The sequence below is a fragment of the Schistocerca nitens genome, chromosome 8, assembly GCF_023898315.1.
Source record: "Schistocerca nitens isolate TAMUIC-IGC-003100 chromosome 8, iqSchNite1.1, whole genome shotgun sequence".
In the NCBI taxonomy this organism is placed as follows: Eukaryota; Metazoa; Arthropoda; class Insecta; order Orthoptera; family Acrididae; genus Schistocerca; species Schistocerca nitens.
This window is the reverse complement of record NC_064621.1, coordinates 508,740,764-508,763,949: the sequence shown is the minus strand read 5'-3', so window position 1 is coordinate 508,763,949 and position 23,186 is coordinate 508,740,764. Positions and strand designations below refer to the sequence as shown.

Below are 23,186 nucleotides of genomic sequence, written 5' to 3'. Positions count from 1 at the left end.
AACCAGGATTTGACAATACACTGGAGTTGACTTAGGTTAAAACTAGTTAGTAGGAATTAGACTAGAAATCTAGATTTAGGAACCTGCAGCGATTAACATCCTGGCCTGCCCAGTGTCAGGGGCACGCCCATCGGGATTAGCTCGATGGGCAAGGCAATAAAGTAGGTTTGTAAATTGCTGACACATGTGTGACGCTGCAGGAAGTAGAACGTAGGGTTAGTTAAAAATCTTAGGAGTTAAAAACAAATAGTTGTATACAGCTGCCCATTGAAATTAGAATATAACTGTAGCTCACAACTTAATATATTGTAATTAGCTGCTAATTGTAACTAACAGTAGCAAGTAAGACCCACTAATCAAATAAGGTAGTGGGTTGTGATGTATAAATATTATTGTTGATGGTAATAAAGATTTTTTTTTAAAAAAAAAGATCATGAGGACAGGACCACGACATGCGATACGCGAATGCAGAGCGGAGGACCACATAGGTCAAACCCCTCTGACGAGAGACAACAGCTAACACAGAACGATCGGCAACAACGGGAACTAAGACGTGAAATACAACACATGATTCTGCAAAGTCCGGAAGTATATGACAACCGCACTAGTACAGTTCCTACTTCACAGCCTGAAGAACAAGTAGACGACGTGGAACAATTATCTCCACCAGAAGACGACGACGAAATGGAGGGAGTCTCCTCTGAAGAAGTTTGGACCGTGCAGCCCACCGACGGAGAGGGCGATTTTACACTAGTTCGCCAAAGAAAACGACTCAACGCTTCTCCTAAGCAGGACAACTCTCGGAAGTGACAACGTCCAGAAGAACTGAAAACTTCCAACCGTTATGCGGCTATTGCGACGGAAGATACTATGGATGCTCCAGAACCTATGGACCAGACGTCAATCTCGAAGCAGATAAAGAGGGGACAGATGGCTCTGGCCGTAACTTACTACGCAAAGTCCCGCCTGTTACTATTTACCATACCAAGAACTACATGGAACTCAACAAGGCGCTGAAAGCGAATATTGACGGCAGTCTTAAGGCCATCTACCAACGAGACAGGATCAAATATCACTTTGACTCCTATGAAGATCAACGGCGGGCCATCAATTTCTTTGTGTCGAATGACATCCACTTTTTTACACATCAGGCCGCAGAGGTCAAGGACCTCAAAGTGGTTGTCAAACATCTACCTGCCGAAGTTACGGAGGAAGAACTGAAAGACGCACTGATAGAGAAGGGTTTCCCTGTCATCAACGTCCACCAGTTTAAAAATCGAGACGACAACACGAAGGAATTACGACCTCAAGATGCTTACTGTGTCACGCTGCCAGCCCAAAAGGAAAACTACAAGATTTACGGCATCAAATACCTTCTGTATACTAAAGTCGTTATTGAAACCTACAACAGACAAGAAGGACCTGTTCAATGTCGCCACTGCCAGCGATTCGAACATACAGCTAATTATTGCAGCTTACCTGCTCGCTGCGTTCGATGTGGAGGGCAACACCGATCTTCAGCGTGTACTCATCCCCGAGGGGCACCGCCGAAATGTGCTAACTGTGAAAAGGACCATCCTGCCACATGGCGTGGCTGCCAGAAGTACCAGGAACTTCTCAGGAAATACAGACAACGGTCTTCCCCGCAGCCTCTCAACAGAGGACTCGTGTAATACGAAACTCCAACCTGACGCCACATCCTCCGCCCCACCGTCAGCAAACGCCGCAAGAACAGCCGGCGGCGACACGGTAGTCAGTAACACAGCCTCCTCCTGAAGCACTTCCACCTCGACAGCACCGCCAGCATTATTCATACGCCCATGCAGCATCACCACGCCGACCGGAACCGGAAACCTACGTCTCACCAGCTCATTTGATGGAATCTATAGCTCCAGCGCTCTCTGATGTCGCGAAAATTCTCACCGCCGTGCAGCAACAACTAGTGGGGGTACTTTCTTTAATCGAAAGTGTATTGAAGGCCTTTGGATCACCTTAAGATGGATCGCCCTGGGACCACGAGAAACCTGAAAATCTGTATATGGAACGCCAATGGAATGAAACACAAGAAAACAGAATTCACTGAATTTTTACAACGTCACAAAATCGACATCGCACTTGTATCGGAGGCGCACCTTCGTCCAACAACTGAGCTCAGATTTCGTATCATGTACGTCTATAGAACGGACAGACAAGGCCAACGAGGTGGAGGGACCGCAGTTCTGCTTAAAAGGGAACTGCGGCACCATCATGAAACACTACCACACCTCCAACATCTGGAGGCAACAGCAGTAACGGTTCGATCGGCGATAGGCAACATCACTTTCATTGCGGCGTACGACAGTCCCGGTAAAAACCTGGTGCCAGACGACCTAAGGAGTATCTTCACCAATTTTGACAAAATCTTCCTAGGAGGTGACCTTAACAGCAAGCACGTCGCGTGGAATTCCCGGCGTACGAACCCCCGTGGACGAACTTTGATTGCCATGGAAGAAGAACTGGGCATCACAGTCCATGGTCCAAGAGAGCCCACACGGATTCCTTACGTCGATCGGCAAGAAGCAGACGTCCTAGATATTGCTGTCATCAAAAATATTGAGACGAACCTCCAGCTCCGCACCGTCGACGATCTTTCGTCTGACCACCAACCTGTTATCAGCATAGTGGAAAACGCAACGGCCAACCTTCCGTCCCCAACCTCACAAACTCTGAACTGGGGTAAATTTCGGACATATCTTGACAACAATATCTGCCCGACGCAGGACGTTTCAACACCGGAAACCATCGACATCGCGGTACAAACTTTGACGCAGAAGATAAAGGTAGCCAAACGCAGGGCCACTACTCACACGGTCTACCCTGTAGTTGCTTTCGACGAGTTCCCGCCTCTACTCCAAGAACTGAAGACACAGAGAAACAGGAGCAGGCGACATTGGCTCCGCTATACAAACCCGATCTATCGATGAGAAACACACGTCTTAACAGGAGAACTGCACAGGAGAGTGGCCGAGTGGCGACAGCAGGTCTGGGAAGATAACATGGTTAAATTCTTACTTCGAACCAAGAACGAATGGCAGGTAGTGAAGAACATACGACACCAGCGGCCACCTAAACGAACCATCAGAGGACCAGATGGCCTCCTCTATGACGAACTCGCCCAGGTGGAGCTGTATGCTACGACTTACCAAGAACAGATGTCTACACCAGCGACCCCCGTGAACGACGCCCGCCTGCAAGAACAGGAAGCCGTCGTTACAGCAGAATGGACTGCTTTTCATGCTGCGCCTGTGCAGAGCCGCCCACAACTCACCACACCAGCAGAGATCCGTAAAACTATCTGGAAGACTCGGAATAATGCGCCGGGCAATGACTCCATAAGCAACACCGATTTGAAACAGTTGCCCAGGAAGCCAACTGTGCTCCTTACCCGAAATCTCAACAGCTGTGTTCTGCACGGTTATTTTCCTACGGCATGGAAGACGGCTCGAGTAGTTCCAGTACCCAAGCCAGATAAAGACCCAGCAGAACCCAACAGTTACCGGCCAATTAGCCTCTTGCCGACCCTTGGCAAGGTGCTCGAGAGAGTGCTGTTGAAGAGGCTCCATGACACGCTTACAGCGCATGATGTTATACGACCCGAACGATTCGGTTTCAAGGACAAGTTATCTGCCGAACTTGAACTTCTACGGATCACCGAACGGATACAAGAAGGATACAACAAGCAGCACTTCACGATTGGTATCTTCCTTGACATCGAAAAAGCTTACGATAAGCTGTGGCCGCCCAACCTTATCGTCAAACTGCATCGCACTACCCCTATTGCGGATTGTTACATTAGACTCATAGACAGCTTTCTACAGGACAGGAAACTGTATGTTCGAGTCGACGACAAAATCTCCGAAATGAAACTGATCTCCGCAGGAATTCCGCAGGGCTCTGTCATTTCGCCTCGGTTTTCAACTTATATATAAATGACATCCCAACAGTCCCCCTTGTTACGGCGAGTTTTTATGCGGACGATACGGCCTTTCTGACAACTGGACGACACTTGGACCAGCTAATCGCTAGGATGCAACGACAACTTACTGTAATGGAACGCTGGGAGCTGCAAAATAAGATAACGATCAACCCGACGAAGACGGCAGCCGTTCTGTTCACACGGAGGAAACCAGTTCTGAACGACAGACTCCAAATAGCTGACCAATATATCGCATGGTCGCCGGGAGTGAAGTATCTCGGTGTCTACCTTGACAAAAAATTACTCTTTATGCAGCATATTGACGACAAGAAGACGGCAGCCCAGAAGATGGCCAGGTCATTGATTCCGTTCCTGAAGAGTAAGGATCTCAACCCTAAGACTAAACTCCAATTGTATAAGGCAACAGTGGAACCCACAATGTTGTATGGCTCCACCTCGTGGGGAACTACGTGCGTCTCCAACTACAACAAACTCCAAGCGCTGCAAAACATTTGCTATCGATGGATCACAGGAGCTCCATGGTGGACAAGAAACTTCGACATCCGCACCGCACTCCACGAGACCACTATACAAGAGAAGGTCCATGACAAGGCTCTGCGAGTTTTTGACAAGATCGATGCCCTTAGGGACGAAGTTCGACAATTAGAATCGGTAGGAACGGTAAACCCTGCAAGATGGGACAAGTACCGAGTACCGAAGTCAATAACGTTTCATCTTCCTCCCCCCCCCCCCCCCCCATAGACAATCTGTCATAACACGAAGAAGCAGTCACACATAACAGCCTTGACAATTTCACCCTCCACAGGAGATAGACATCACCAAAGACAGCAGGCTAAAAGACCCATTGCGTGCCCAAGCCTAACTGAATGTGTAATATATAAAGTGTTTTCCTTTTATCCTTACATCCCATCCTAGAAGAATAAGTCGCCAAGGATGATCTCTTCAGTCCACACTACACACTATATTAAAAAAAAAAAAAAAAAAAAAGTATTCCCCCTTCTTGGATAATATTCTGTTGCAATTTGACGTCATTCTGACCAGTGATGTTATTTCTACAGCGTTTTGAAAGTTTAACTTTAATTATAATCACCCTGTACATGTTATGTTTTAAGTAATGTGTATATAGTTTCTCGCTTTCCGTGAACAGAATTTAAATGCAATTTCTAGAGAATTTCTTCTCGAAGACATTGTAGTTTATGTCATTTCATTCATAAATTTCGGCTCTGTTGACATTAAGTTTGCGGCCATTCAGTTCTCTTTATATCTTACTAACACTTTGGACGCAAAAGCGTAATAACTATTTCGTAACTAAATACAGGAGCGAATTAAAAACGAACGATAATCTTTTGGCACAAATGACGTTAGATAACGAATGGCTTTCTTGCCACTGGGAGAAATAGTATTTCCTGAGCTATTAGAACCTAACAACTTCCATAGCAGAGAGTTTCGAGATTACGCACGAGGTGCCGCTGATAAGTTCGGTGAATGGCCGCAGAAAATAAAGGAAACAGTTACCTTTACTGGGCAGCAAAGTAATCACCATTAGCTGTAACACACTTCTAAAATCGTTTGTAAAGCTATTGGAAACTGTCAGCAAACGCTTCTCCTGTATTCGCTCAAAGTACTGTGGTCACCTGTTGTCGGATATCCGCATCATTACAAGGGATGAGACCTGGTGCTGCAAGGACGAACGAGAAACCAAGCGACAGTCACTGTTCATTGACTTCCCGATTTCTCTCGGGTAGAAATTCATGACGGCTCAAACCCTTGCTGTCTACGTCGTCTTTACCTTGGATTTTGCCAGTCGACATTTTTTAGGAGGCAGGGAAGATGACGAGCACCGCACCCTTGACTGTCGCTTCGTCTCTGGATCGGATTGGCAGCACCAGGTCACATCTCTTGTAAGGATGTGCATATCCAACAACTCGTGGCCACGGAGCTTCGAGGGATTCTGCAAGAAACATTTGCTGACAGTTCCCAACAGATTTACAATGGGTTCAAAGGTATCTAGTACGTAAAGGTGAATACTCTGAACGTCCGTAAAGGTATTTTGTATGTAGTTCTTGTTTCTTTTATTTTCCGAGACCATTTACAGCAGTTTTGAGACACACATTCTATGTTAGACTCAGATATTACCGGATATGGCTGCTCTGCTACAATGCCGTTACTGCAACATGTGTAAGTAGGCTGTTTAGGTTTTCTTATTGGTAACGCCACGCAGCGCTCTGTATAAAAATCACTGGCTGTGCTGTGTGCAGTCTGTGGCTAGTTTGCATTGATGTCTGCCATTGTAGCATTGCGCAGTTGGAGGTGAGCCGCCAGCAGTGGTGGATGTCGGGCGTGAGATGGCGGAGTTTTGGACAGAGACAGTAAATTTGTAAGACTGGATGCCATGAACTGATATATATATATATATATAGACTTTTGAACACTAATTGAGGTAAATACATAGTTTGTTCTCTATCAAAATCTTTCTTTGCTAACTGTGCCTATCAGTAGTTAGTGCCTTCAGAAGTTTGAATCTTTTATTTAGCTGGCAGTAGTGGCGCTCGCTGTATTGCAGTAGTTCGAGTAACGAAGATTTTTGTGAGGTAAGTGATTTGTGAAAGGTATAGGTTAATGTTAGTCAAGGCCATTCTTTTGTAGGGATTATTGAAAGTCAGATTGCGTTGCGCTAAAAAATATTGTGTGTCAGTTTAAGCACAGTCATGTATAATTATTTCAAAGGGGGCGTTTCATATGTCGACCCTTAGCCGAGGATACGTCACTGGAATCTTCTGATTTTTTCTTGTAGTTTGTGTAATTAGTGTAGCTTTTGTTTATTGCTAGCGCGTAATTGTAGAGAAAATCTCCTTTGTAGTTGCAGTCTTTCATTGTGGTACAGTAAAACAGTTGTGGCATGCATGTAGATTTGCACCAAGTATTTCGCAGCTGCGCTTGCAATTAACTAGATATTATTTTCAGTGCTTTGTTAATGTGTTCTCTTATTATTGCTCTTCAAATTGTGCTTTTCTGTGTTATCGTGTGAAATATTGTGCCAATAATGGCGTGTGAAAAACGTAATACTAGGCTCCAAAGTAAAATGAGAAATGACAGTGAAGACGAAAGCAGTGTGTTAGCGCCACCATGTAATGAATTAACTGATGTTCAAAGTAGTAATTTGGTAATTGTACATAGGGAAATGGAGCAGGCTGCAAATAATGGTGTAGGCAGTGAAACAATTAGTGAACAGGGAAGCATTATCGATCGATCGGTCGGCAACAGCTTGCCTCAGGAATCCGAAATGACAGGATACAATCCTGCAAATACTGTAGATTCAGGTTTTGCGTCCTCGCCGTTTTCTCAAATAAGTCAAGACACATTTTCTGCTTTTCAAAATGCGAATATTGGCGGTTCAAATGCATTGCCGAATAGCACTGAGGAACATGTTTCAGACACCAGTGCATTGTTATTACAATTAATGCAACAAATGGGACAACAGCTTCAAAAGTTAGACACAATGGAACAAAATCTTCAAAAGTTAAACGCAATGGAACAAAATCTTCAAAAGTTAGACACAATGGAACAACACCGGAGACAAACACAGCAACAGTTAGACACAATGGAACAACACCAGAGACAAACACAGCAAAAGCTTGAATAGTTAGACTCTGCAGCGGAGTGTACGCTGATATGAAACTTCCTGGCAGATTAAAACTATGTGCCCGACCGAGACTCGAACTCGGGACCTTTGCCTTTCGCGGGCAAGTGCTCTACCAATTGAGCTACCGAAGCACGAGTCACGCCCGGCACTCACAGCTTTACTTCTGCCAGTATCTCGTCTCCTACCTTCCAAACTTTACAGAAGCTCTCCTGCGAACCTGAAAGAAAGGATATAGCGGAGACATGGCTTAGCCACAGCCTGGGGGATGTTTCCAGAATGAGATTTTCACTCTGCAGCGGAGTGTGCGCTGATATGAAACTTCTGGCAGATTAAAGCTGTGAGTGCCGGGCGTGAGTCGTGCTTCGGTAGCTCAGTTGGTAGAGCACTTGCCCGTGAAAGGCAAAGGTCCCGAGTTCGAGTCTCGGTCGGGCACACAGTTTTAATCTGCCAGGAAGTTTCATCCAGATATGTCACAAGATTTCCACCTTAGCACGGATTCTTCTAAAGTCGGTCATGGTGCCCATTTATTTCAAGAAGCCGTAGAAAATGACACTACCGTTCAGAAAACCATTGCTTTTGCTAGCCGAGTGCTAAAAAAAAAAATTCCATTACTGAATTAGATGCATTAGCTGTCGTTTGGGCATTTAACAAATTCCGTTTTGTTCTAACTGGTAAGCACGTAATAGTATACAGTGATCATCGTGCATTACAATTTCTTATGTCTTCAAAATTAAATCATGAGAGGTTAAAACGTTGGGCATTATTTCTGCAAGAATTCCACTTCACAATAGTCTACATTCCCGGCAAGGAGAACATTGTTGCGGGCGCACTGTCACGCGCACCGGCTGGGCTTGAGAAAACTAACACAGAAGGCAACCTCGAGAAAAATTTCAGTATTCTTTACATTCAGAAAGTCGCCTTTGAAAACTTCATCACCACATCTTTAAAGGACATTGCTCATAAACAAGATAAAGATCCGATTTGGAAAGACATCAAGAGCAAATGGCATGAAAAGACACACACACAGATTCGGCATTATTATCTGGTTAGAAGCAACATACTGTTCAAACGCTGCACTGTTGATGACAAGCTATGGGTACTTTGCATTCCTGACGATTTTGTTAATAAGCTCATTTGGTACATTCATTTCAGCTATGCACATTTTGGCCCACGAAAATGTTATCATATTCTTCGGACGACTTGTTATTTTAACAATATGGAAAAGAGAATTCGAAGAGTCTTGTCTATTTGTAAGCTTTGTCAAAAGGCGAAACCATCTACTATCTCCCATCGTGCTACGCTGTTTCCTTTCATTCCTTCTAAATTAAAAGAATTTGCTGCTGTTGATCTCTTGGGACCGCTTGTCAGAACATCTAATGGATTTTCGTACGTTCTAGTCGCTGTTGAACTTACTTCAAAATTTGTTTCTTTCACACCGTTACGTAAAGCCACTGGACGGCCTGTATCCAACGCCTTTGTTAATAATTTCTTACGTGAAGTTGGACATGTTAGTAAAGTAATTTCAGATAACGGACCGGAATTCAGATCTGCTGTTTGGCCACGCATGCTTCGGAATCATAAAATCAAACCTGTTTTTATTTCATTGTACTGACCACATTGTAACCGCTCCGAACGGATTATGAAAGAAATCAATAAGCTTTGTAGACTTTATTGTCACAGAAAGCATCAGCATTGGGACAGATATTTACATTTATTTCAAAACGTGCTGAATGAAATGCCTCCTGACTCCACTGCTTTACCACCTACTCTTGTACTGAAGAATGAAGAACCACCGAACAGAATCAGAGAGCTTGTACCTTTCCCGAACACACGTAAACTTCGACACAAAGACATAATTGATTTGGCTATTATAAATATAAAATCTGCAGCAGACAAAAGGAGAAAACTAAACGGTAAAGAAAATGCAAAGAAATTATATGTTGGTCAGAAAGTTCTCATTAAAGCTCATTCATTGTCACATAAGAAGAAACACTTGAGTCACAAATTCTTTCTAGTTTACAATGGACCTTACAGAATCCGACGTATACCACATGATAATTGCGTCGAAGTTGAAACTCTGCGTACTAGTAACAGTAAAGGTTTACACCACATTTCACATGTAAAACCGTTTATTGAAAGATAATCTGCATTTTAACTTTGTCTTTGCCATAAAACTTTTCACTTTACATTATTAGTATGCTTTGTCAGACTTTAAATCTGTTAACATGCAACAATGTTTGACGTTAACTATCCAGTCTAGAACCTAGTGAACATATTTAGACAGTATTCACAAATGCATTGTTATAGTGATCAAACGTCACAGTGTTATTGTGTGTGTACATTCTTGCTTGTTAGTTGCACGATTACGAAACGACTATAAGGCTCACATACTTAGAACATTTACCAGTACTGTTAATGAGATTTTAATGCAACATTTTGGTTTACTTGAAAATACATTCTGGATTTAAAGTACTTTCTGTGAGATACCAGATGACATAGTGGTTACTTTATGTGACAGCTACACGATTTTATCACGACGCTACTAATGAGTGACAATTTACAATGTTGCTTTTGCGGTGTATCTGTTTTATATCTGCACAGTTTTTCTGAATTCTTCTGGAAAGTAAAACATGTTTTGGTAGTAACTTTTGTGGTGTAGCTACAAGGAGACAGCCTTTTCTGTAGCACAACAATACGTTACAGCACAGTACTTTCTTCATCACGGCAATAAGCGTAATAACTAAGATATCTATACGCAAAGCATTTCACTTTTGTTTATCATGAGGTAAGTACGTTGACTTCTGCAGAACTTAGCTTTCGGAGGACGATAACTACGACACTTCCACAGAGATTATCTTACAACAAGACGCACAGTTTAGCACTACAGTACACGTATTTGAGTGATTAATTTTGTACTTAAAACATTTATTTTTAAAGATATTTGAAGTGCAATGATACAAAGGTTTTCCGTGATACATTTCATTCCATTGCTGTAATCTGTAACACCTGAGGGTATTATTACATTAATCCTCAGGGGGGTACACGCCTACTTTGTGTACCATGTGTTTGGCAAGCACAAGGAGCCCTAGCTAATGTGGTATTTGCTTATACAACTTTACACATCGGTACCATATTTCTCCAACACAAAATACACAGCTACCTGATTATGTAACAGAGAAACAAACATTTTTTTACTACATCAGTGACACATGTTTATGCAATTACACAGATGGATAACTTCACACTTATGAAATTGTATTTTGTCTGTACTTTGTGAACTGTTCATATTTTTTCGGAACCATTTTGATACTATGAGAGCTTTGAATGATGTATTTGGTATGGGATCACGATTTTTAAAGTACATTTGAGGTAGATGACACTATTGAAATGAGCAGAGAATTTTTTTTAGGTTTTGACATTATTGCAGAAAGCTACGACATTTTTGAAATTTGTCTGAGGTGTTATGATTTTATTTTTACGACGACGATATGTATTATGCTGTTGAGGTATGTTTATGATCAATAAGATGATGCTACGGTATATGAGTTATTTGATTATGCTACATATCTCTTATGATGAAATATTGAAGAAGTGTCGATGAATAAGGTAAGGAATAATGAGTAGTGGTTAGGGACTCTGGTTTGTGAAAAAGGTTGTTGGAAACCAAGAATCGTACATTAAGAGTTATGAAATATATGTAAATGCGTGAATGTATTACAATGCCGACGAAAATTTTTTGGTCACTGTTATATCAATAGGATTTTGTTTCTACAGATTTGTACCGAAAATTCTTGACCTGTGAAATTTTTTATGTGAGACTGCCACTGTAGCAGAAACTGCTGTCGTAAAAATTTCAGTAAGAAAGGTAAGTGACCTTGACGTAATGCATTTTGGGCGCCCAGCTGAGAGGTAGTCGTCTGACAAAAGAAAGCCATTAGGTGCAAAAAAAAAAAAAAATGAGGCCATTATCCTCGCTATTGACATATCTTTGTCGAAAGCATCGTAAATACGACACGCTCAAACTTGAAAACATATGATTACACTGTCGAACTCTTAATTTATGATATTTACTAAAATGCCTAATGAAATAATGAGAAATATTTTACATCTACTGTCTTTCTAGTTGAGAGGTTGCTTATTTTGTTTAATATCTAGTTTCTAGCTGCACTGCAGCATTGGTTAAAATAAAATTTAATATTGTTGTTGTGGTCTTCAGTCCTGAGACTGGTTTGATGCAGCTCTCCATGCTACTCTATCCTGTGCAAGCATCTTCATCTCCCAGTACCTACTGCAACCTACATCCTTCTGAATCTGCTTAGTGTATTCATCTCTTGGTCTCCCTCTACGATTTTTACCCTCCACGCTGCCCTCCAATGCTAATTTTGCGATCCCTTGATGCCTCAAAACATGTCCTACCAACCGATCCCTTCTCCCCAATCCTATTCAATACCTCCTCATTAGTTACGTGATCTACCCACCTTATCTTCAGCATTCTTCTGTAGCACCACATTTCGAAAGCTTCTATTCTCTTCTTGTCCAAACTGGTTATCGTCCATGTTTCACTTCCATACATGGCTACATTCCATACAAATACTTTCAGAAACGACTTCCTGACACTTAAATCTATACTCGATGTTAACAAATTTCTCTTCTTCAGAAACGATTTCCTTGCCATTGCCAGTCTACATTTTATATCCTCTCTACTTCGACCATCATCAGTTATTTTGCTCCCCAAATAGCAAAACTCCTTTACTACTTTAAGTGTCTCATTTCCTAATCTAATCCCCTCAGCATCACCCGATTTAATTTGACTACATTCCATTATCCTCGTTTTGCTTTTGTTGATGTTCATCTTATATCCTCCTTTCAAGACACTGTCCATTCCGTTCAACTGCTCTTCCAAGTCCTTTGCTGTCTCTGACAGAATTACAATGTCATCGGCGAACCTCAAAGTTTTTACTTCTTGTCCATGAATTTTAATACCTACTCCGAATTTTTCTTTTGTTTCCTTTATTACTTGCTCAATATACAGATTGAATAACATTGGGGAGAGGCTACAACCCTGTCTCACTCCTTTCCCAACCACTGCTTCCCTTTCATACCCCTCGACTCTTATAACTGCCATCTGGTTTCTGTACAAATTGTAAATTGCCTTTCGCTCCCTGTATTTTACCCCTGCCACCTTCAGAATTTGAAAGAGAGTATTCCAGTTAACGTTGTCAAAAGGTTTCTCTAAGTCTACAAATGCTAGAAACGTAGGTTTGCCTTTTCTTAATCTTTCTTCTAAGATAAGTCGTAAGGTTAGTATTGCCTCACGTGTTCCAACATTTCTACGGAATCCAAACTGATCTTCCCCGAGGTCCGCTTCTACCAGTTTTTCCATTCGTCTGTAAAGAATTCGCGTTAGTATTTTGCAGCTGTGACTTATTAAACTGATAGTTCGGTAATTTTCACATCTGTCAACACCTGCTTTCTTTGGGATTGGAATTATTATATTCTTCTTAAATTCTGTGGGTATTTCGCCTGTCTCATACATTTTGCTCACCAGATGGTAGAGTTTTGTCATGACTGGCTCTCCCAAGGCCATCAGTATTTCTAATGGAATGTTGTCTACTCCCGGGGCCTTGTTTCGTCTCAGGTCTTTCAGTGCTCTGTCAAACTCTTCACGCAGTATCTTATCTCCCATTTCATCTTCATCCTCTTCCATTTCCATAATATTGTCCTCAAGTACATCGCCCTTGTATAAACCCTCTATATACTCCTTCCACCTTTCTACCTTCCCTTCTTTGCTTAGAACTGGGTTGCCATCTGAGCTCTTGATATTCATACAAGTGGTTCTCTTTTCTCCAAAGGTCTCTTTAATTTTCCTGTAGGCAGTATCTATCTAACCCCTAGTGAGACAAGCCTCTACATCCTTACATTTGTCCTCTAGCCATCCCTGCTTAGCCATTTTGCACTTTCTGTCGATCTCATTTTTGAGACGTTTGTATTCCCTTTTCCCTGCTTCATTTACTGCATTTTTATATTTTCGCCTTTCATCAATTAAATTCAATATTTCTTCTGTTACCCAAGGATTTCTATTAGCCCTCGTCTTTTTACCTACTTGATCGTCTGCTGCCTTCACTACTTCATCCCTCAGAGCTACCCATTCATCTTCTACTGTATTTCTTTCCCCCATTCCTGTCAATTGTACCCTTATGCTCTCCCTGAAACTCTCTACAACCTCTGGTTCTTTCAGTTTATCCAGGTCCCATCTCCTTAAATTCCCACCTTTTTGCAGTTTCTTCAGTTTCAATCTGCAGTTCATAACCAATAGATTGTGGTCAGAATCCACATCTGCCCCTGGAAATGTCTTACAATTTAAAACCTGGTTCCTAAATCTCTGTCTTACCATTATATAATCTATCTGATACCTTTTAGTATCTCCAGGATTCTTCCAGGTATACAACCTTCTTTTATGATTCTTGAACCAAGTGTTAGCTATGATTAAGTTATGCTCTGTGCAAAATTCTACAAGGCGGTTTCCTCTTTCATTTCTTAGCCCTAATCCATATTCACCTACTACGTTTCCTTCTCCTCCTTATCCTCCTGTTGAATTCCAGTCACCCATGACTATTAAATTTTCGTCTCCCTTCACTACCTGAATAATTTCTTTTATCTCGTCATACATTTCATCAATTTCTTCATCATCTGCAGAGCTAGTTGGCATATAAACTTGTACTACTGTAGTAGGCATGGGCTTTGTGTCTATCTTGGCCACAATAATGCGTTCACTATGCTGTTTGTAGTAGCTAACCCGCACTCCTATTATTTTATTCATTATTAAACCTACTCCTGCATTACCCCTATTTGATTTTGTATTTATAATCCTGTAATCACCTGACCAAAAGTCTTGTTCCTCCTGCCACCGAACTTCACTAATTCCCACTATATCTAACTTTAACCTATCCATTTCCCTTTTTAAATTTTCTAACCTACCTGCCCGATTAAGGGATCTGACATTCCACGCTCCGATCCGTAGAACGCCAGTTTTATTTCTCCTGATAACGATGTCCTCTTGAGTAGTCCCCTCCCGGAGATCCGAATGGGGGACTATTTTACCTCCGGAATATTTTACCCAAGAGGACGCCATCATCATTTAATCATACAGTAAAGCTGCATGTCCTCGGGAAAAATTACGGCTGTAGTTTCCCCTTGCTTTCAGCCGTTCGCAGTACCAGCACAGCAAGGCCGTTTTGGTTAATGTTACAAGGCCAGATCGGTCAATCATCCAGACTGTTGCCCCTGCAACTACTGAAAAGGCTGCTGCCCCTCTTCAGGAACCACATGTTTGTCTGGCCTCTCAACAGATACTCCTCCGTTGTGGTTGCACCTACGGTACGGCCATCTGTATCGCTGAGGCACGCAAGCCTCCCCACCAACGGCAAGGTCCATGGTTCATGGGGGAAGATAAAATTTAATAGATGTACTAATATCACTAATTTAATAGATGTACTAATATCACTAATTTCTGTCTAGAGACCCAGTAAAGAATACGTTTATGATGTACTTTCTTAGAAAAGAGAGCACAAATAATCATTTCCCTTCACAGGAACTGCATAAATAATTCTTTTCGATTTGGTATCTTATCTGCTAGAGTAAGTCAAGGTGATGCATCACTCTAGTGTTAAGATGTGACATAGGTATTAAACATGGCCATTTTTACTGTAATATTTTTTCTGCTTGAGCTATGTCATGTTCAGATATAAGTTATTGCATTTGCTGCTGCTGTTTGCCAGGCATAGTGCTACTAAATTTCACTTTACATTACTCCGTTAAGCTAGTTTTACTAATGATTTATTTTTCTTGTTGCTGCATATTAGCTCATATTAGTTGTAATGTTGCATTTGCTTGGTAATTTAGATTTACTGTAGCTTGCTTTGCCAATTTCCATTTTTTTGTCATTGCTGTTTGTGTTAATTGTTTTGTGCTGCTGCATTGCCTCGTCCCTTAGTTTAGCATCTGAGCTCAGTAGATTTAAGTTGGCTTAAGAGGGGTAGACTACATAAGAAAATGAGTTGCGATGAATTGGAAGAAATGCATTGAGAAATTTTACAAAAAAGTACAGAAAGCAGGTATAGATAGCACTTTTTGAAATAATGAAGAGCGAAGGGAGATCTCCAAGAAGCAAGGAAAGTTTTGTTTGCAAGATAATGCAGTAATACAAACAATGTCCTTTCAATTCTGTTATTCCGCTATGTGTTTGTGTACCCTTGTATATTTGTGTTCTTCCTGTCTTTATGTGTTTAGCTAATACGATTTATGTTGTAGAATTTTGTAGTACTAAGGTACATTCCCTATGATGAGGAATACTGTTATCGTCAAATATAATTTGCATTAATAATATGTTATTCACTTTGTAAAGATGTTTAGACATTATTTATTCTGCTTTGTTTTAATGCTCACGTGTGAAGTTGATGTTTCGAAAGTTATTCTGATCTTTTATGTATGAACTTATGTCATAATTCCTGTAACACTGATGTATATGTATATTTCTATTCTTCTGTAAAGCCTGCATTATCACAAATGTTATCTGCATTGTTATGTTCTTTAATTACGTATTTTGTACCTTTGTTATTGTATTCTCATGTTATAAAATTCTAATTGATACCAGTTCATCAAATTAAGCAACTTGTAAGTTACATTTCACTGCACACGTTTCTGTTGCTCATAGTATATGGACAATATGTGAGAAGCAGGGACTGATAGTGTTTGCACGTATGTTAATAATTCAGCAAGGGACTGGATAACAGCATTGCTGGTTCTAAGGACATTTCAAAAAAAAATTTTGTGAGTGCACAAGTGATGGTTCATGGGCTTGCTATATTGTCCACAAGACTCTTCGATGGTGATTGTGCACCTGCACAGTCACAGCAGATGGTTGCTGGCCATCTCTACAAGGACTGCAGTGGGTCTGCACCTTTGATGACCCACCAATACCATTATGTCTACAAGAACTGCAGTGGGTCTGCACCTTTGATGGCCCACCAATACCATACTCTCTACCATATCTGCTCTGTGATGACCTACCTACCAATATTCTTCAAAACTTCGACTGAATCTGCAGTGGGTTTGCTCTGTTGTGGCCCATTACCTGTCTGCATGTCAAGAGTCAGCACTGTCTTTCCGTTGGAAGGACAACACTACTTCTTCAAGACTGCATGGAAATCCACTACTTCCATGTGCATTTTCTTTTACTGCTCAGACTTTGAGAAAAACACTGCAATTTTACAGTGATGAACAATCTGGACTGTCTTTATGGACTGTGAGAAAATTTTAGCTTTTGACCAACATTGTATCGATAAGTGTGTGGATTTGATTTCTTTGTTATTGTAATTATGAAAATTTTTTTCAAATCTGTATTGGTCAGTGCCCAAAACAATTTGTAAAACTTTTTGTGGGGAGCATGGGGGCTATGTAAGTAGGCTGTTTATGTTTTCTTATTGGTAACGCCACGTAGCGCTCTGTATGAAAAATCACTGGCTGTGCTGTGTGCAGTCTGTGGCTAGTTTGCATTGTAGTGTTGGGCAGATGGATGTGAACAGCGCGTAGCATTGCGCAGTTGGAGGTGAGCCGCCAGCAGTGGTGGATGTCGGGAGTGAGATGGCAGAGTTTTGGACAAAGACAGTAAATTTGTAAGACTGAATGCCATAAACTGATATATATATATATATATATATATATATATATATATATATATATATATATATAATGACTTTTGAACACTAATTGAGGTAAATACATAGTTTGTTCTCTATCAAAATCTTTCTTTGCTAACTGTGCCTATCAGTAGTTAGTGCCTTCAGTAGTTTGAATCTTTTATTTAGCTGGCAGTAGTGGCCCTCGCTGTATTGCAGTAGTTCAAGTAACGAAGATTTTTGTGAGGTAAGTGATTTGTGAAAGATATAGGTTAATGTTGGTCAGGGCCATTCTTTTGTAGGGATTATTGAAAGTCAGATTGCGTTGCGCTAAAAAATATTGTGTGTCAGTTTAAGCACAGTCATGTATAATTTTTCAAAGGGAACGTTTCACATGTAAATGGAAAGCACAGATTTGTACACAGAATAGTTAGTAATTTGAAATACGACAGCTAGGAAGAAACTGTTGAGCTACATGAAATGGAGAGTTGTTGAATGATTAAAAAGTTAACAAATCGTATTAATTACAGTAGTTCAAAAGTCTAATTTATAATTTAAATTCAGTTAATAGAATTATGCAACATTAGTGCTTTATGGACCAGGTGCAAAATCCATTTATGCCAGAGATTCGATGTGAAAACACAATTAATATTACTCATCAATCCATCCCATAATGCAATACCCATGGAAGTCTTGGTATGCGGACGACGAGCTGCAGGGTCTCTAGGTGCTTCCCCCAGCTGAAATTTTTAATCTCAGAAGCTAGTATTTGTACCTCACCTCTGAACGGGAACCAGTCATTTTGCGATACTAGTAGACATTCCCTCGAAAGAGCAATCTTCACGAATAAAAATATGTTCACGACAAACGTAACTAGAAATAATGACCTACAATTTTAATTATAATCATATTCCTTTCGAGTACATGTAATATTGTGTTGTATGTGTTACAAGCAGTCGCCTACAAATCACGGAGATGATAATTTTGAAACACATTGTATATTTACATAATACATGAAGCCATGCACGGGTTATGTTCATGCCATTTATTGTTTGTCATCTTCTATTACGGTATTGCCGCCTCCTTTTCTTATTCCATTTACTGGCGTCACGAACTTCCTGCCTTACTTGCCAGTGAGTGGTAGCAGCAGCGCGTATCGACAAGGACACTGTCGTACCGTCGCTGGAGCCACTGATTGTATTTCCGCGTCGTCGTGTGTCTGGAGTCAGTTGGGGACGGAGCAGCAGTGCAGTAGGGACGCAGCGGTGAAGTCGTGGACGCCGACAGACAGTGCTTGCCGACCGCTGGCGACACACATGAACTGTCCGACGGGGGGAGATTGGAGCGGGACGACTTTTGTTTGGTCGTTCGGTTGGTCGTCTCATCGGCCGACGTATATTTGGTCCTTTCGCCGTTTCCGGACCTGGGCAGTCGGTCGGTTGGCGTGGAGCAGCGAGGAATTCTCCGCAGGATGTAGTTTGGCTGGGGCCGCTGGCGGTCTCTACGCTGTGTGGGGCTGTTCCCATTGCTACGACGTCCGTGGCTCACCGACCCTGGACACGAAAGTTGAGTTTTGATTTAATCTACCAGCAAGTCAAGACTGTTCACACTGTGTAGTTGGAGTTCGTTGTCGGCTGTTGGGATATTCCCGCGAGCAACAACGTGGTTTTCACGTTGGAAAATTCTAGGCACCCTCCGGTGGAGTTTTTAAAGATATTTGAATTGAAGTGCACCAGCAGAATCTTCTGCCTTGTGGCCGTTAACGTTCCGGTTACCTGCCCTGGCTGTTGACGTAAATGTCAGGCAGTGTAGTTTCCTCATTGTGTTTTTACTGTCCAGCTCGGTGTGTAGTTTGACAGCTCCATGTATGATAGGTTGTGGGCGTCAATATCTCCTACATTGTTCCGTTGAACTCCCTGTTGTGCCTTAGTCGGGTGGGGTGGAAGTTGTCCCGTCGGTGGGTCCGTTGACTATCGGTCGTTTGAGTTGTCATCGGATCGTGAATGGTTGGCCCGACTGCCTGTCTCACCTAAGCGAGCGTTAGTGTTTGAATTCCAGGCCGACCCTCGAACATCTGAGCGCCCTTGGGTGTACTGCCTTTTTTATTATTTGTTCCTGACTGCCTTTTTTCTTATTTGTTCCTGGTGTTTGTACTTGTATAGCTTATAGCCGACTTTTTTTAAAATTAAGGTTGTTTTGCCCTTAAGGCGGAAAATTCTTTAGGCCTTCAGCCTAATTTAAGGAACTGTTTCACATAAGACCTTTGGCATTTTAAAGGTTTTAATGTTGTTGAGTTTAAAGTGTTGGGCCTTCAGCCGATTTTGAGTTTGAGTTGTTTTGCTCTTATGGCCTTCCGCCCAGTTGAAAGAACTGTTTCACGTAAGAACTTGGGCATTTAAAAAATTTTAATGTTGTTGAATTTTAAGTGTTGGGCCTTCAGCCGATTTTGAGTTTGAGTTGTTCTGCTCTTAAGGCCTTCAGCCTAAATTAAAGAACCGTTTCACATAAGGCCTTTGGTATTTAAAAAAAATTAATGTTATGGAGTTTTAAGTGCTAGGCCTTCAGCCGATTTGAAATTAACTTGTTTGCTCTCGAAGTTGATTCTTCAGGCCTTCAGCCTAACTAAGGAAGTGTTTTAAGATAACGCTTGCCTTTTAAATTTCTGTTTTACGTAAGGCAGTGTTTTTTTTTAATTTAATGTTGTTTAGCCTTAAGTGTAGGGCTTTCAGCCAGTTTTTGGACTCAGATTGTTTGCTCTGAAAATCTCAGCTTCTGAAGGGCTTCAGCCTAAATAAAGAACTGTTGTAAGATAAGGCTTGCCTTTTAAATTTCTGATTATGCTTGCGTTTTAAGTTATTGTCCTTCAGCCGATTTTAAAGTGGATTTCAGCCAGTAATTAATTTCGAAAGATTAAAGCTGTGTGTTTAAAAAAAATTTTTTTTTGGGCTTTTGTACGTTTGATCAAATAATAAAGTTGTATGTTCGAGTGTAACTGACAGCCCCTTATTTTGGCCCCTTTCCTCAATTTAAACTAACTCCCCTGTCCTGCGAGTTAGCAGGGCGTCTCACACACATACTAAAAGGATATAACGTTTGCCCGTCCGAATGTTTGTTACAGCATCTTGTAAAAATTTGAACTGAATCGGTCAAGAACTTTTCAACATTTTTGGTAATAACGTTAAACAACGACTTGCCTTCGTCTAGTCGTATAGATTAACGCGACAAGTATCCCTAGAACATTTAGTACAATCGTCAACTAGGCACACTTCTCGAACGCGAATCTAACGTGGCCAGCAGACAAGACGGGTGGGAAAGCGCGTGGCGCTTGTAACCCCGGAAGCCCCAAGAGCAAACACTGGTAGGAGCATGACGCAGCGACCGCCATTCACTCGATGTGGCTGCCCGCTGGCGTTGCGGGTCGCCGCTTATTAATGGCATCACTCTTCCCTGCAAACCGCTGCGGCTCACTCTACTGGGATGGCCATTGGTAGATCGATACGTACGATAGCGAGACTGGGCTGCAGAAAGGGCTTCTACAGCAAGAAATACAAGATCCCGCAAAAATCCCTTTCATTGTCATTTGAGGAGGAGAACGAAACGTCGAACGTCCTCTAAGCACTGTGAGAATACTACAAAGGAAAATTTTCAAATCCAGTTTACTGTAAGACATAGGTAAGCGCCTTCCAACTGCGAAACAAGCGTACCGAAAGCTGAAATGTAACTTTTAATGTCTTGGACATACATGGGTGTCGTACTGGACCAGTCACTGACGTACAAACATCGCTGCAAGAAGCTCAGTCATAAAATCACAGCAAGAATAACATACCAATAAAGGTTAACAGCGAGTGGGATGCCAGATCAAAGATGCTCAGAACAACTGTGCTTTCGTTTCAGAAGTTACGTACCCTATGTCTGCCCGAAGGTTTATTAGAGCATCGTGTAAAAAGTTGAAGTAAATTGCTCAAGAACTTTCCGAGTTTTTGCTGACAACTTTTCTCCTCAATACATTATATACGTATTTGTATACCACTTATATATTACAAATATGTAGCCTATTTAAAGAGCTTCACAAATTGAGCAAGTCAGTAATGTGCCGGTCCACCTCTGGCCCTTATACAAGTAGGTTTTCGTCTTAGAATGGATTGCTAGAATTGTTGGGTGTCCTCCTGAAGATATCGTGCCAATTCTATCCAACTGGCCCGATAGATCATCAAAAATCCCGAGAGGATGTAAGGCGCCTGTCCATAACGCTCTAAACGTGACTCTCAATGACAGAATATACTCGGCCAGTGTGGTGAAGATTTGCACATTCCTGAGAGGTCAAGCTTAAATAACAAACGCCGACTAATAACGATTGTATGAAACATAAGCCGCTGTATGTCGTATACAAATATTTACGAACCCCATCTCCCGAAGAGCCGGTCACAAACACAAAGAGAAGCTTGAGCATACCTTTCAGGAACGCTAGTCTGTAATTGGCGCTCCCTCTGGACCTAGAAAACTTGTATATCATGTCCGGCCATCCTGATTTAGGTTTTCCGTGATTTCCCTAAATCGCTCCGGGCACATGCCGGGACGGTTCCTTTGAAAGGGCACGGCCGACTTCCTTCCCTAAACCGATGAGACCGATGACCTCGCAGTTTGGTCACCCCCAAAATCAACCCAACCCCAACTTGTATATCACAAGAGATTCTTGAATAAAGAACTTACCCTGTAAGTTGGCTGTTTATGTTTTCTTATTGGCAACGTTACGTAGCGATCTGTATGAAAGTCACTGGCTGTGCTGTGTGCTGTCTGTGGTTAGTTTACATTGTTGTCTGCCATTGTAGTGTTGGGCAACTGGATGTTAACAGCGCGTAGCGTTGCGCAGTTGGAGGTGAGCCGCCAGCAGTGGTGGTTGTGGGGAGAGAGATGGCGGAGTTTTGAAATTCGTAAGACTGGATGTCATGAACTGCTATATATATTATGACTATTAAGATAAATACATTGTTTGTTCTCTATTAAAATCTTTCATTTGCTAACTATGCCTATCAGTAGTTAGTGCCTTCCGTAGTTTGAATCTTTTATTTAGCTGGCAGTAGTGGCGCTCGCTGTATTGCAGTAGTTCGAGTAACGAAGATTTTTGGTGAGGTAAGTGATTTGTGAAAGGTATAGGTTAATGTTAGTCAGGGCCATTCTTTTGTAGAGATTTTTGAAAGTCAGATTGCGTTGCGCTAAAGATGCTGTGTGTCAGTTTAAACACAGTCGTGTAAAATTTTTTCTAAGGGGACGTTTCATATGTCGACCCTTAGCCAAGGATACCTCACTGGAATCTTCTGATTTTTTCTTGTAGTTTGTGTAATTAGTGTAGATTTTGTTTATTGCTAGCGTGTAATTGTAGAGAGAATCTCCTTTGTAGTTGCAGTCTTTCATTGTTGTACAGTAAAACACTTGTGGCATGCATGTAAATTTGCACCAAGTATTTCGCAGCTGCGCTTGCAATTAACTAGATATTATTTTCAGTGCTTTGTTAATGTGTTCTCTTATTTTTGCTCTTCAAATTGTGCTTTTCTGTGTTATCGTGTGAAATATTGTGACAATAATGGCGTGCGGAAAACGTAATACTAGGCTCCAAAGTAAAATGAGAAATGACAGTGAAGACGAAAGCAGTGTGTTAGCGCCACCATGTAATGAATTAACTAATGTTCAAAGTAGTAATTTGGTAATTGTGCATAGAGAAATGGAGCGAGCTGCAAATAATGGTGTAGGCAGTGAAACAATTAGTGAACAGGAAAGCATTGTCGATCGATCGGTCGGCAACAGCTCGCCTCAGGATTCCGAAATGACAGGACACAATCTTGCAAATACTGTAGATTCAGGTTTTGCGTCCTCGCCGTTTTCTCAAATAAGT

At 41.6% G+C, this 23,186-nt stretch overlaps 1 non-coding gene across 1 annotated transcript; it reads left to right on the top strand.

Moving 5' to 3' along the window:
* Window positions 1-7,977: 7,977 nt before the first annotated feature.
* On the top strand, window positions 7,978-8,052 carry Trnas-uga (transfer RNA serine (anticodon UGA)). The gene has a single exon. It is a non-coding gene; the product is annotated as a tRNA-Ser (tRNA).
* The last annotated feature ends 15,134 nt before the right edge of the window (window positions 8,053-23,186 follow it).